The 16163-nt window shown below is 45.1% G+C and overlaps 1 protein-coding gene across 7 annotated transcripts in view; it reads right to left on the minus strand.

The window, feature by feature from the left end:
- Positions 1-6153: 6153 nt before the first annotated feature.
- Positions 6154-16163, minus strand: part of USP36 (ubiquitin specific peptidase 36) — a 755622-nt gene continuing 745612 nt past the window's right edge. For 5 of the 7 annotated variants that reach the window (XM_078653945.1, XM_078653948.1, XM_078653950.1 and 2 more), the window contains one exon: positions 8070-8206. The gene's annotated coding sequence lies outside the window, so the exon portion shown is untranslated. Of the gene's footprint in view, positions 8207-16163 lie in introns of all 7 variants that reach the window. The other 2 variants (XM_078653946.1, XM_078653951.1) reach the window with 1 other exon arrangement.

Genomic DNA, 16163 nt, shown 5'->3' on the forward strand with positions numbered 1-16163 from the left:
TTGAAGTTCTCTGAAGTGAAGCCAGATTCGGATGCTGGACTTGCTGGTTGTTCATCGTGAGCAGGGACGGAAACTGTTTCAAGCGAATTGGCGGCTCCAGAGACAGGCGGTGGACTTCCGTGAACCAATGTTGGCGTGGCCAAGTTGGGGCTATCAAAATGAGTGTACAAGGCTCTGCTTCTAATTTGCCCAACAACAATCGGAAGGTTTAGAGACACGAACGGCTTGCACTGAAAGTAAATCAAGAAATAATTGCTTCACTCTGCCTCCTGTATAAATAATCATTGCAGAGGTTTGAGGAAGATCTACGCTGCCTGAGTCGGCTGACCAGCAGTAACTTTGAGAAACAGACTAGGACTCCAAGTGGAGAAAGGTCCATAAGAGGCTGTCCTACATGTATACAGTCCTGATGAAGACCCGCTCTTGATGCGCTAAATCATTGCATCGTTCCCCAGGGTCGAAACGTCGACGCAATCCTTCCTTACATGAACCAACTACTCAAAATCTCCTAGGAATCAAGATCAAATTGTTGTGCCTATCAGATTATTGTATATGTAGTTGTCTTCGTTAATGTGTATACAAATTTACAATTTTACTTGTTGTTTTAATTGTGTATCAAGTTTTGCACAAAGCTTATGTGTTAAATATGTTTTAAGTGCATTTTAGGGACAGCATCTGTAGTTTTTTGTTTTTCAAATTCAAAATATGAAAGTGTTTGAGTAAAAAATTCGCTTTCCTTTTTATTTTGTGGTCAGTGGACTTAAGTGGTTTGATAAAAATACTGCTGTCTTTGTATCCTAATTAGGGACAAAGTACTAAATTACCGACAGAACCATTATTATTCAATTTACTACCCGCCCAGGTTCTGAGGGTTATAGGGTCACCCCATTACATGTAATGGTTTAATTTCCTGAGGGCTCTGGAAATCATTGGAAATGGTGGAAAGGCGTACGCAAAGACGTTGCACCATGCGATCGAAAATGCAGACCCTTTCTGGGGATGCCAATTTGCGAAGTGTGGGCATTTGGCGTTGGATCTTGTGGCGAACAGGTCTATGCGGGGAGTGCCCCATCTTGAGAAGACTTGGTTGAGGATCCCTTGATCCAGTTCCCACTCGTGAGACGTTGTCCTCTGTCTGCTTAATGAGTCGGCGAGTACATTGTCCATGCCCAGGACGTACTCCGCCCGAAGAGATATATTGTGTCTGATTAACCAGTTCCAGATACTCTGCGACTTGTGAGAGAGTGTCAGAGAACGAGTCCCCCCCGTTTGTTGAGGTAGTGCATCGTCGTGGTGTTGTCTGTACGGACGAGCACCAGGGAATTTTTGATCCTTGGAAGAAAGGCTTGAAGGGCAAGGAAGACTGCCCGTAGTTCGAGGAGATTGATATGGAGCCCTTCTTCGAAGAGGGACCACTTTCCGCTTATCTGCAGATCTTGGTGGAAAGCTCCCCAACCTTCTAAGGCGGCATCTGTCGTGATGATAGGCGGTGCAGCCGGAAGCAGGAATGATAAGCCTTGAGAAAGGTTCTGAAAAGACATCCACCATTGCAGGCCCTTGACCATTCGACGAATCACTTTTATGAGATCGTCGAACGACCCTTTGCATTGGACCCATTGGTTCGAGAGTTCCTCCTGGAGGGGGGCGCATCTGCAGACGGCAGTGAGGTACTAAGAGGATACATGATGACATCATTCCCAGAAGGGATTTGAAAAGATGGACCGGTAAGGTCCTCTTTGAAGCCACGAGGATCGCCAGTGTCAAAAGCCTGTCCTTCCTCTCTTGAGATGGGAAGGCTTTCCTCAGTTGTGTGTCGAGAGTGGCACCTAGGAAGTTGATGCGCTGAGAAGGTAGAAGGACTTATTTTTCCCGATTGAGCGTGAGTCCTAAACAATCGAAAAGCTGTAGACAGGCGTTGGAAGACCTGGACGCGTCTTCTAAGGATGGAGCCCTGATCAGCCAGTCGTTCAGATATGGAAAGACTTGATGGTGGTGCTGTATGAGATATGCAGCTACAGGGGAGAGACACTTTGTAAAGATGCGAGGTGCAGACTTCAGTCAGAGTGGCAGGACGCAAAATTGAAAGTGTCTGCCTGCCACTGCAAATCTTAAATATTTTTTGTGATTTCTGGGAATCGGGATGTGGAAGTAAGCGTCCTGAAGGTCTAGGGACGCCATGTAATCTCCCCCCTACAGGAGTTGCAAGACCTCCTGGATTGTTACCATGCGAAACGACTGCTTCTTCAGGAATTTATTGAGGGCTCTGAGGTCCAAAATTGGTCTCTACTTCTTTTCCTGAATTAAAAAGAAGCGGGAATAAAATCCTTTCCCTCGTTGAGACAGAGGGACTTTCTCTATCGCCCCTTTCTGGAGCATGAGAGAGACTTCTCGGAGAAGCAGACGTAGATTTTTGTGAAGCATAGGGCAGGGAGGTCTCTGGGGAGGTAAATGCATAAATATTAAAGAATGGCCGAATTGAACTAATTGTAGGACCCAACGGTCCGTGGTAATCTGCTTCCAATTTTTTATGAAATGGGATATTTTCCTCCAATTTTTAATGATGGAAATGAATCTGACACTGGCTGAAGTGAAAGGTCATGGTCTACGTCCGTTGTTTTTTCGTTGGCCTATACCACGAAAGGACATCTTGCCATAAGAGGATTGTTGATTTTGTTGCTGGCGCTGCTGATACTGGGATCGATTCTGGCCTGAAGAATATGAAGACCGGTACTGGTAGTCCCCTCTAGAAGAGGACTGTCCTCTACCTCTAGGCCCACGAAAGGACTGACTTTTGTAGTGGAGAGTGTCCAATGCTCTAGCATTGTCCGTGTCCTTTTTTATACTCTGCAGCGCTTCATCAATCTGTGAGCCGAAGACAAATTGGCCATCATAGGGCACATCCAGTATTTTTGATTGTATCTCGGGACGAAAGGAAGTTGCCCTTAGCCAACCTTGTCGCCGCAAGACTGCCGCCCCAGCCAGCTGACAAAATCCTGTGGTTGCGATATCCATCGCACAATCTATTATTTCTGACGCCGAGGCTTCATTCTCTAGTAATATCTTCATCGCCTCTTCTTTTGACTGATTAGGTAACTCCAATAGATATGGGGCTATATCCGCCCATAGCTGTCTATTGTACCGCCCCAAAACCGCCAAGGCATTGGCTGCCTTCTCTGTTACTGCAGACATTGACGAGAATCGCTTCCCAATGTTGTCTAATCTTCGGCCTTCCTTATCTGGCGGGGCTGATACCGGGTAAGAAGGATTTCTGAACTTTTTCTGGGCCGCCTGAGTAACAACCGAATCCGGCTTGGGGTGTCCTGTTAAACACGGCGGTGCAGTATCAGGCGCCCTATACTTTTTATCTAAGTGAGGTACTACCGGAGGTACCGAGTTAGGGTTCTGCATGACCTTAACACCCTGTTCCCACAGGTATTCAATAATGGGTATTGATCTTACTGACTTCTTTAGAGGTTCCTTAAAATCATATAAGAAGCAGTCTTGCTGTTGAGTGACCACTGGAATTTGGAAACGTTGAGCGGCCCACTCAACCACATTATGGAACCCTCCAATGTCGGCAGGTGGTGAATCTGCGGGCGCAGGTACTGGAGATGCGGGAGAGGGAATGACATAGTCATCCCAGTCATCGTGGTTAGATTGAGTATCTTGTAGTTCTCCCTCTTCCTGTTGTTCTTCTTCCTCCTCCTCCTCATCAGTAGACAGAGGATGCGGTAGATCAATCCGCTCCGGCTATAAACTCGAAGGAGGAGGCCGTGGTCTTGGTGAGGGAGATACTGTGGGAGGCTGAGGAGCAGGAGACTCTGGAAATCTCTGTTTATAGTCTTGTATGAGGAACTGCAAGTCCGATACCAAAGAGGCAGGAAGGCAAACCATTGGAGGTGGTGGAGGATGATATTCCTCCGCCTGATCCTCTTCTTCGTCCGAATTCTGACATTTGACATGAAGCTCCGAAAGGGCTTGTCGTCGTCTGAAACATATCCCCTTCATCTGAATCCTCCTCCTGAAGAAGACATGCTGGAGGCAGTGGCTGGACTCTGCTTGGCGATGTTAAAGCCGGCGTCAGCGCCTTTTTTGTAATCTTTAGGTGCACATATGTGCTTTGCAGACCCGAATCCATCACCGTCGACGAGCTCTTCGACGGTGTGGTCGTCGACGGCGGAGCGGCGACGGGTGTCGTAGCCGGAGGATTCATCGTCGACGGGGCCATAGTCGACGGTGGAGACATCACTGGAGACTTCGTCGACGTCTTCGTCTAAGGTGTTTTCGTCTACGGTACCTTCGTCGACGGTACCTTTGTCGACGTTTTCGTCGATGGTGTTGACGTCGATGATGTTGACTTCGTCGTCGAGGTAATCGGCGTTTTCTTGATGCTTATCGTCGACGATACAGTTTTACCTGCCGTCGACGATACAGTTTTACCTGCCGTCGACGATAGGGTCTAGTCGTCGACGAGGACAATGACGTCGATGCCATCGACGTAGAAACCGTCATCGATGTTGATACATACGATGCAGTAGTCATATCTCTCGTCGACGATGAAGACGTCGTCGACGATACTGTCGTCGATGGAGTCGAAACAGGCTTTTTGAAGGTGGAAACTTCCTGATAGGAAACCTTCACAGAAGTAGCCTTGGAGAGAACCCTGAAGACTTTTTTGAGGTCTTCTTTTGAGGAGGTACCGTAGGGCTAGGAGAAGCCACCCTTAATCTCTTTAGTGAAGATTTTGAAGCGACTGAAGAACCTTCACTTTCCTCAGAAGACTCCAGGTTGTCCCGGTCTTTTAGCCTCTGGAGCAAGATTAAGAGGCGTCCCTCACGGTCTTTGAGGGTTTTAGTGGAAAAGGTACGACATACCTTGCAGTTTTTGGAAGAATGGTCTGGATACAGGAAATACAGACAGTCCTGATGTTGGTCATCTATATGTAGCCTTTTCTTTCCACAGGAACTACAGGCCCTAAAAAGACCCTTTTTTGGTGTGTCAGCCATGATGATATCAGCAATCACAGATGGAACAGAATAAAATACCAAAGAACACTGGAAACCAGTTGAGAAGAAAAAAACCTGAGCAGAGATCAGAGGAGACTCCCTTAGCACAACGTGCGGTAGACAATCTGAGGGACTGAGGCTCCTTCCAGGAGGGTTCTAGAGGGAGGTGTCAGCTGATTGGCTCTTTTGTAGAGTTTGGTCCCTTCTACAAAAGGATAGAGATAGGTTACTAATGTGAGGCCTTAAGCACTATTTATCTATATGTCCATGGAACATTACTTTATTTATATACCGGGGACTCCCATTCAGACGACGGGGAATGATTCAGGCATGTGAATCTATGAAATACACCCCTAATACTGGATAACGTAATGATATTTTACTTTGCAAAAAAAATACCATGGATATTAACTGGAAACAAACAAACGTTCAAGTGACATTATAGTTCTGAATAAATGGCAGTTTGAACAGAAAGTTTTAAACTAAAAAAAAAAAGACCAAAAATAACCCACTGAAATTTAACAGTTTTAGCCGTGCACTGTTTATGACCTCACGTTACACTCATGACATGTTCCGACACATCGATAAAAATTGTGATGACAACTGAACTAATCACACTGATGACAGTGTGCATGGTGGGGGAAGGACTTAGTTACTAGAAATAACTTGAATTTCAGTATTTTTTTTAGTGAAGTATTTTCTGTATGAGGAAGGAACCAACAGAATCATTAGATCAAATCGATTTTAATGCAAAGAAAGGAGGTGCACTGCCTGTTGACTCCTTGCAAGACCCCAACAGAAATGTGTTTTACCCTCCATGGATCGATTCCTCAGGGGTGTTAAAGCACAAAATAAATTGTTCATTCAGTTTTATGTCCTGTCACCGATTTGAAGCACTGGACTAAAAGTATATTGTGGAGCTTTTGCTTAAAGGCAAGTCGAGGCAGAAACTTGTACCCAGACCTCAGGTAGAGTGGAAAACCATACAATGAGCACAGTCACTGTATCACATTTGTATCACACTTAATTCACCAGTTGACCGTCTGAAAACCACAAAAGAGTGGGACTCCCTTCCCCATGACAAATCAAAAATCCTTTAACAACTATGAAAGTACATCTATCGAAACTTTGAAAGAAAAGACACGCCTCAAAATCATTGTCTTTATTGCACCAGCCAGGTCCAGCTCTGTAGGGCTCAATCATAAGGCCAGATTGAGAGTTTCCAACCCAGACAAAGCTCCCAGCAATCAAGAAACATTGCTTGATAATTTGCATATTTCATAAACTCTCACAATTATTTGTACAAAAAGAACATTCATCTAAAATTAACTTGGGTGTGATAAAATAGGCAGACCTGAAGGACAGTTCCCATTAACTGTGATAAACAAGACCACTCAATAGCTTGTTTTCCTATATATAACAAAAACAACAGGATGTGAATTTCCTTGCCTTCTCGTGTTCAATTATCAATAGGTTTGCCGTTTAACAATGTTCAGCCCAAACTCAACATAGCAGGCACAGGGACATTCCAAGATTATTCGAGTTGATCTGAAGAGAAGGTCCAGCCAGAGGGAGCTTGGTAGATAGCTGTGGTAATGAGATCCGAGCATTTAGGGTTCTTGAGCTTGGGATCCATAATGTTAAATGATGGGCACACTCAAAACTGTTTACAGCGGCTCACTGCCTCCTTAAAATAAAATCTTAATTTTAAACTAAAGTTTGTCATGATAACATTTTCTTTAATATAGATTTATATGTATAATATATATAATTTCTGGAATACTTGCAAACTTTTAACACTTTATCAAAATGCTAGCTACTGAGAACATTTTAAGATTGCTTAATAATGGTGCCATGAACGCTCAGAACTAGATTGTCTAGTACACAACAACGGATTAAAGCATCTAGACATCGTCAGGGATGAAAAAAGGAACGTGGAGGAGTCTGAAAAACAAATTTACAGAACGTTACATGAACAGACAACTTTGGGAGTGTTGCTTCAACTGTTAGGGCAACTTACAAAAATACCAAGGAAAAAAAACAGGGAGAGAAGACATAGGAGTGAAATTAAGGAAAGAGGAAATTGACCAAGAGAGAGGTCAACATAGTGACGGAGGAGCAACTGAAGATAAAAATGAGGGAGGGCAGAGAGTACTCAGCTACTGGACGTTATAAACCATTCCTTGTTCTGAAAGCCGCTGATAAACAGAGTACTGGGTCACAATATCACCTGTGAGAAGTTCTCCACATGGATCCCAGACACGTTTCCTGCAGTGCTGCGTTATGCAGAACAGTACTTAAGAGAAGTTTCCTCGAAGCCAGCTGATAGCAGCAGTACATGTCTTAGTCCACAAACACACCGAGGAACTTTACAGACATGTAATTTAGGGGCACACTGAAATGCCTGGAAAGGATCCTGATACAAAGCAGTTCACGTGCTTGCAGCTACAAGTATATGCCTGCAGAGCCTCTACATATGGTATTTGACCAAGTCAGGTCCTTATCAACACTTGAGCATACAGCCCTATGGACAGGTCATATACATTTGCACTGTTGTAAAACTAAGTGTACAAGTACACTGCCTAACTGGCACAAAATACAAGTTTTCACTGATTGGTACACTAGATGGTCACTAAAAGCTCGGCTAATCGATCCCAAAGTGGTATGACGGGTATAGGCCAGCTGGTGAGTATCAGACCAGGATGGTTTTCTCGCCATGGAAGAAGAGTTAAGAACAAACCCCCATCTATTGCGCATTCTGTTCTTAAAAGAACACCACTGACCAGAGGTACGAGTCCCCTGTTTCAGGCATAGGCCTGGATAAGACTGAAGTCAATTTAAATAGAACCCTTCCACGCTACTCAGATGTCCACTGCTTCTCAAAAGACACAGAAACCGACTGAGCAATGTTTTATTTTAGACATTTCCTCCAGGCATGGCAAGAGCTTATCGGGACACTTCTAAATTCCTCCAAAGCACATCCCTCCGTATACAGTTTCCCAACAACTGCCAGCACACTCCTGTTCTCACGAGTAACAGATTCCCACTCAGTGGCAGATGTTGGGTACAGAGGCTTTGAAAATGTCCTTCTGAGTCTCCATTTTAGACAAGGTACTGCACATCAAAGAATCACTGAGGATATCCGGTATTCCCTACACCATGATCAGATCACGTCCCCTTGGTGGTGCAGAAAGATTCATCTGGGGAAAAAAATCAACAAGAATTTCAGAACACATTAACAGCGAGAGAAACTGACATTTTGGATGACAATTTAATTATTATACTATTAATGTAAATTTGCAAAACTGGCTATCATGACTGGAGAGCTAACAGACTGAAAGAAGGTTCTCTGCAACCTCCACTAATATATGCAATACTATCCATCAAGAAGAAAACAGGTTACTTACCTGTAACTTTGGTTCCCCAGTATTGGTAACTTTCATAGATTCCCATGCTTTTGTATCATTTCCCATCATCGGAATGGGAGTCTTGGTAACAAAAATAACATAGCAGTAGGTACGAAAGAGAAAGAAAAAGGCCTAGGCCTCATTCCCTTTTGTAGCATATCCGCCTCTTTTTGTAAAAGAGGCCAAACTAAGCATCAGCCAATCAGAAGAGCCTCACCCTATAGAACCCTCCTGAAGGAACTTTAGACCCTCAGATTTTCGTAGCCGTTGTGTAACAGTAACCACAGCTGCTGAAGGCTGAGCTTTCCTCGGGGAGGAGGGTGGGCACATGAGAATCTATGAAAGTTACCAATACTGGGGAACCAAAGTTACAGGTAAGTAACTTGTTTTCTTTCCCCAGTATTGGAACTTTCATAGATTCCCATGCTTTTGTATCAGAGTAGCTAGCAGTAAGCAATAAAGCACATTTTGTGGCATAAATATATAAATATCTCAGTATGCATACTTTCATAAGAGAATAAGTATATAGACAATGGAAAAGCCATTTGTACTAACATGAGATACAAAATTTGCAGTAATAGGAAGGAGGGATAGTAAGGAAAGCTCACCAATCAGTGGAAACGGTTCCTCAGGACTGCCTGGCCCACAGCTGTGTCCTCCTGAGTCAAGGATTCCAAGCAGTAATGCTTCGTAAAGGTGTGTATGCTGCTCCAGGTCGCAGCTCTGCAAATGTCTCTGATGTGTTCTCCTGCAAAGAGAGCTGTAGATGAAGCAACAGATCTTATGGAGTGTGCTCTGATCCTTCTATCCAGCGGTTTGCCCGCTGTTGAGTGGCAATATAGAATGGCACTGGAGATCCATCTTGAAATACTCTGCTTTGAAAGAGAAAGGCCCTTGTGTGGACCACCAAAAGCAATGAATAATTGTGAAGATTCGCGAAACCCTTTGGTGCGATCCAAATAAAATTTCAAGCACCGCTGCACATCCAGAGAATGGAGTGACCTCTCCGCTGGTGTGGAAGGGTGAGGAAAGAATGATTTGAGAATCACAGGCTTATTTAGGTGAAAGTCTGAAGGCACTTTAAGTATGAACTTCGGATTAGTTCCTAAAATCACGGTATTTTTCTTGAACTGGAGAAAAGGTTCCTGTATTGTGAGAGCCTGCAATTCCCCAATGCGTCTCGCCGATGTGAGGAAAAGAAGGAGAGCCAATTTCCACGACCAAAATTTCATGTCCGCCCAATGAATTGGTTCAAAGGGATCTTTCATGAGCTGTTGGAGAACCAAATTTAAATGCCAAGTGGGAGGCGGAGGTCTCACCGGTGGAAAAACTCGGAATAAACCCTTGAGAAACTGCTTGATTATTCTTGAAGACCAAAGACAAGGTCCATTTGCAGACCGCCTGTAGCGAGAGATCGCTGCTAAGTGAACTTTTATGGATGAATGAGCCAATCCTGTTTTAGCCAAGGACAAGAGATAAGGTAGAAGTTGATGAGGCTGAGAAGAGAAAGGGTCCAGACTTTCTTTACTGCACCAAATGCAAAATCTCTTCCATTTTAAACGGTAAGTTTTATTCGTAGAAGGAGCTCTAGCTTGAGACCAAACTTCTCTTATTTCATTTGAGATGGGAAGGTTCATGAATTCTCGATGTTCAGGAGCCATGCAGTCAGGTGCAAGGATTCTAGATCCGGATGCCAAATCCGCCCACGGGTCATCGTGAGAAGTTCGGAATTGTCCGCAGTGGAAGAGGAGGGTCGAGAGACAAAAGGTGAAGTTCCGTGAACCAGAACTGTCTCGGCCAAGCAGGGGCTATTAAAATCATCTTGTACGGCTCCGCTTTGATCTTCCTGAGAAGCCGTGGGATCAACGGAATGGGAGGAAAGGTGTACACAAATGCTTTCGACCAAGCTATCGAAAGTGCATTCCCCAATGACCCTCGATGGTGAAGCTTGCTTGCGTAAAACTGGCATTTCTTGTTGAACAATCTCCAAAACCACCTGATTCAGTTTCCATTCGTGGGTGACGGACGACATCCTGCTGAGTCTGTTCGCCTTTTTGTTTAGAACACCTGGCAGATGTTCTGCCTGAAGCGATACCTTGTGAAAAATAGCCCATTCCCAAATCTTCTGGGCCTCTCGCGACAACGGCAGAGATCTGGTACCCCCTTGTTTATGTAATGCATGACCGTGGTGTTATCCGTCCGGACGAGAACCGCCGACCCCTGCAATCGTTGAAGAAACGCTGGCAGTGCTAGCCTAACAGCCCTTAGTACTAGGAGGTTGATGTGAAGAAGATGGTGCTGGGGCAACCAATGCCCGCTGACCTGAAGATCCTGAAGAACCGCTCCCCAGCCGTCCAGTGAGGCATCTGTTGTTACTACTTGCGGAGCTGGATTACTTATGAAGGATAGACCTTGGGAAAGGTTTCCCTGCTTCGTCCACCACAAGGCTGCTCTTATCATTGCAACAGTAATCATCACTTTGTCGTCGAATGAACCGTGAACTTGCTCCCATTGTCTGTCTAACTGTTCCTGGAGTCTGCATCCGCAATCTGCAGTGAGGTATGAGGGGGATGCATGAAGAGATTACCCCCAGAAAGTATTTGTAACGGCGAACTGAAAGAGACTTTCTTTTCCTTAATTGCAGAGCCATGGATTGTAGTTTTGCTGGTCTTTCTAGGGATGGAAAAGCTTTGTTGAGATTTGTGTCCAAGATGGCTCAGAGGAAACGCGCTGTCCTGGACGGAATCAGAGATGATTTTTCCCGGTTGAGAGTAAGACCCAAATTCTGAAATAGGTTTGTACAAGCGTTGACAGCTTCCATCGCAGCTTCCCTGGACAGGGCCTTCAGCAACCAGTCGTCCAGGTAAGAGAAGACTTGAAAATTATTTCTTCGTAGGAAAGCCGCCACCGGAGCCAGCACATTGGTAAAGATCCTTGGGGCACAGCGAAGTCGGAAGGGCAGAACCCTGAATTGAAAGTGGCTCTTGGCTACTGTAAACCATAGAAACTTGGCTACTGTAAACCGTAGAAACCTCCTGTGAGCTGGGTGAATGGGTATGTGAAAATACGCATCTTCGAGATCGAGCGTGGCCATGAAATCCCCTGGATTGATGAGACGCACTATGTCCTGAAGCGAGACCATCCTAAAGGATTGGGAAATGAGATAGGTGTTGAGCTCCCGGAGGTCTAAAATAGGGCGCCATTTCTCTAGCGCCTTCTTTCCCCTCTTTGAGAGAAGGGGACCAGCTCCACAGCTCCCTTTAGGAGCATCTGATGAACTTCGAGCTGCAAGAGACGCAGATGTTTTGATGGAATGGCAGCAGGGGGCTTGGATGATGGGATTTGTGTGAACTCCAAAGTATGGCCCTTTCGAATGATGTTGAACACCGATGTTATCTGTGACCAGTTGTGGAGGTTTTGAGATACCCTGCCTCCTACAGATGTTGTGGAGGTGGGTACAGTAGGCAGAGCCAGAACGCAGCTATTGCCTCTTGGACGCATCACGTCCTTGGCGGTTCTGCTTTCCTCATGCATTCTATCAAGAGAAAGACAAGGCTTGGCCTTGTTTTTGGTGATAGAGCGGACGGTATGATTGCGATGTCGATCCATAAGAAGGGTACCTTTGCTGTTGCTATGAGCCTCTATATGTGTTGGTACTTCTCCCTCTGGCACCTCTGAAAGGAGCTTTCCGGTATTGAAGGGTACCAAGAGACCTAGCCGTCTCTGTATCCTTCTTTATTTCTTGGAGAGTATCATCTATGTGTTTACCGAACAATGCCTCTCCATTGAAACCACATCACTCTGAGCCATCCTTGGCGACGCTGAACCGCTGCACCCGCTAGTGAACGAAAAGCTGTAGTGGCAATGTCCATAGCACAATCTATCACTACAGCTGATGTTGCTTCTCCTTCTAGCAGTATTTTCTTGGCTTCACCCTTTGCCTCCTGGGGAAGCTGATCCAAGTAAAGTGAAAGGTCACACCGTAACTGGCGATCATATCTGTCCAGTATCGTCAAAGCATTTGCCGCCCGGAGTAGGAGACTAGCCATTGAAGAGAATCTTTTCCCAGCGTTATTGAGTCGTCTGCCCTCTTTATCAGGAGGAGTAGTAAGGGGTGCCGAAGGGTTGCGGGACTTATTTATTTATTTTTTTATGCATTTTTATATAGCACAGACTTCCTCTGTGCCGCCTGCGATATCACAGAGTCCGTTTTTGGGTGTCCAGTCAAGGACACAGGACCATCAACAGGTGCCTTATACTCCTTTTCCAGGCATGGCAAGACCTGAACAACAGTTGCTAGGTTCTTCATAGCCTTGAGACGCTCACTCCACACATGCTCCACGATGGGTATAGATCGGGTTACCTTCTTATATGGCTCCTTAAAGTCATAGAGAAAACACTCCGTCTGAACGGAAGGCATAGGCAGCTGGAATCTGCTAGATGCTCTCTCCATTAACTTATGGAACCCCCCGACATCCGCTGGGGGAGAATCCACCGGGTCGGGACAAGGTGACGCTGGGTCCGGGATTACATACTCATCCCATTTTAAACCCTGATTAGGTCTGCCATCAAAATCCTGATCCTCATCCGAGGAATCATCCTGTAAATCCGGTTGTGGTAAAGGCATATTCGGAGCAGGTGTTTGAGGCTGAGAGAACACCTGGGTTGGAAACTCTGGAGACACGACCACTGGAGTGGTAGGGGCAGGCAAAGATTGAACTGCTGGGATAGAGGCAGGCTGAGATGTCACCTGAGAGAATCTGGTTTTATAGTCCTGCAGCATGCCATGGAGTTCCGCCAAGAGAGAGGAAGTAACAGACACCATCTCTTGGCCTGTAGACTCCTGACGTTGAGAAGAGTACTGGTAAGAACATTCATGAAGAAACTCGCCTTCAGAATCTGTTTCTTGACATTTTACTAGCAGTTGAGATGGGCTGTTCGCATACCCAAAAGAGTCCTGATCCTCTTCATCAGGATCCTCTTTATCCTCTTCAAGCAACAAAGCGGGAGGCAAGGGGGCAACCCTCCTTGGAGACGTCATGTCTGGAGTTATCCTTCTCAAGGAAATAGTGATTTTCTCCGTCGACTCCATCGTCGACGGTACCGTGGTCGATGGAGAAGATACAGGTAAGCTAGTCGTCGATGTCGTCAACGGAAGAGTCTCCGTCGACGAACGGATTGCTGACGACCGTTGAAATCCCCGTCAACATTCTCGTCGACGTCGCTGTCACCATCGTTGACGTCGCCTGTACAGTCGATGAGCCCGTCGATGGTACCACCTTAGATACCTTGGATTTCGACGCCTTCGTTGACGGAGCGTTCTGTAGCGTCGTCGACGACTTGGAGAATTTCTCTGACTTCTCAGATGACAGAGAAGATAGTTTCTTGAAAGCTGTAGCAGCCATCAACACACCTGAAGGTGTAGATGGTACTTCCCTCTCCTTTGCACCATGGTGAGGAGATTTTACAGGACTTTGGCACTCAGACTCACGGGGGGCTTTTTTGAGGCCTTTGCTGGATGCTCCACAGAAGGTGAAGGGGAAACCCTGCCCCTCTTGACTGACCTTCTGGATGATGTAGCTGAAGAATCCTCACTGTCAATTGACACCGTCTCTTTCCTGGACTTCAATTTCTGGAGCCAAGTGAGGAGGCGACCCTCACAATCACAGAGAGTCTTTGTAGAAAAGGTGCGGCAGATCTTGCAGTTCGCAGCCTTATGATCCGTATACAGGCAGTATATGCAGTCCTTATGCCTGTCCTCCACATACAGCCTTTTCTTGCCACAGGTGGAACATGACTTGAAAAGAGCCGCCTTCTCCTGGTCAGACATTTCAGAAGAAATACCCAACAATCCTGAAGAAAAACCTCACAATAGTAGAAAATGAGCAGAGCTCAAAGGAGACTCCCTAAGCACAACGTGCGGTAGAAAATCTGAGGTTCCTTCAGGAGGGTTCTATGGGGTGAGGCTCTTCTGATTGGCTGATGCCTAGTTTGGTCTCTTTTACAAAAAGAGGCGGATATGCTACAAAAGGGAATGAGGCCTAGGCCTTTTTCTTTCTCTTTTGTACCTACTGCTATGTAATTTTTGTTATCGAGACTCCCATTCCGACGACGGGGAATGATTCATAAGCATGGGGATCTATGAAAGTTCCAATACTGGGGCAAGTTAAGGTCATTCACAAAAAAAGACAACCATTTACCTTCACTTGACTAGTTAACTCCTGGCAAAGAGTAAAATATAAACGCTTACTACTCAGATACATCCCCAACTTCCTATCTTGCAACGCCACCACCTCTTTTCAAAGAAACCGAGCACCAGCTCGACCTATCCAAGTAAAACAATTGAAGTCAGCTATAAGAAAAACAAAGCATGACCTCAAATAACCCATCCTGCTTTACTCAGTGAAGAATGAACAGCACCCTCCACACAAACATATATAGGTTACTCACCGACTAAGTTCTTTATTCCCAACAGGTGGAAAGTGGTGGATGTACTGGAAACTTTAAAACATTCCGGCTTGGTCCTCTCATGCTCCTCTGGCATCTGCATAACTACGCATCCACCTGTCCGCCCCCCCATTTAACCTAACAGTCGTCAACAGACAGGATGTTATTGTGAACGTGCCGAAGTTGAGAACTTTAAATGGAACTTGACGGAAGTTCACAGAGACTACAGAGGACATTGCCGTTCAGATCACATCAAAGGGCTGAAGCCAGCATGTCTTTGATGGAGCCAGACATATTTGTCTCTATATTGAGAGTTACAGTAGAAATGCCCCAGATTACCCTGCCACCTCTTAAAACTACCACGAATGGGATTTGGGTTTGAGCATAGCCATAATTTTCTGAAAGACGTTTGCTCCACTGATGTTACAGAAAAAAGCTACGATTTTCTAATAGGCGTTGACAGGATTGATACAGCACTCATAATTGAAAGTGCCTTTTAAACACCTGAGATGCGTCTTCATCTTAGAGCCACATCCCATCCATCTAATTTTACAAGTTAAAGGAATTTCTTTATCGTTTATTTTATGACATTTGTTAAGTTTTATACTGTTCAATGTGGAATACTAGCCGATTATATTTAGCACAAGGAAGTAGATGGATAATTATGTTACTTACCCTGTAAGCATCTATTCTTGGCATGTAGTGCTGTAGATTCACATGCTTTGAACAGTCTTGCCATCTAGTGTTGTGTCCGGATGTTTGCAGGTTGTTTTTCTTCGAGGCGGTGGCTAACCAGTGGACGGTACAGTTGTTTGAAAAGGTGTACGTAACAACGCCTGACCTACATTAGCTTGTTGGCGTGCTAAAACATCAATAGTGCTTGGTAAATGTGTGTGGTGTAGACTATGTAGCTACTTTCCAAATTTCAGCTATGGGAATGCTGCCTCACAAAGTCATAGATGCCCCCAATTTACATGTAGAGTATGCTCTAGGGTGTACAAAGTCCTTTTGGCTTTGAGATAGCATGTCTAGATACATTTAACTATCCATCTAAAAATCGCAGATTTTGAAATGGATTTCTCTTTATGAGGGGGAGCAACCACAACAAAGTTGTTTTGCAAAAATCTTTGTCCTGTCAATATAATACATAAATGCTCTTTTAACGTCTAGTGTATGAAGAGCTCTTTCTGCTACAGAATCTGGTTGAGGAAAGAAAACAGGTAGCTCAACAGGTTGGTTAATGTGGAAAGGGGATACTATCTTTGGAAGGAATTTTTGATTGCTACGAAGAACCACCCTATCC

The sequence above is a fragment of the Lissotriton helveticus genome, chromosome 7, assembly GCF_964261635.1.
Source record: "Lissotriton helveticus chromosome 7, aLisHel1.1, whole genome shotgun sequence".
Classification (NCBI taxonomy): domain Eukaryota; kingdom Metazoa; phylum Chordata; class Amphibia; order Caudata; family Salamandridae; genus Lissotriton; species Lissotriton helveticus.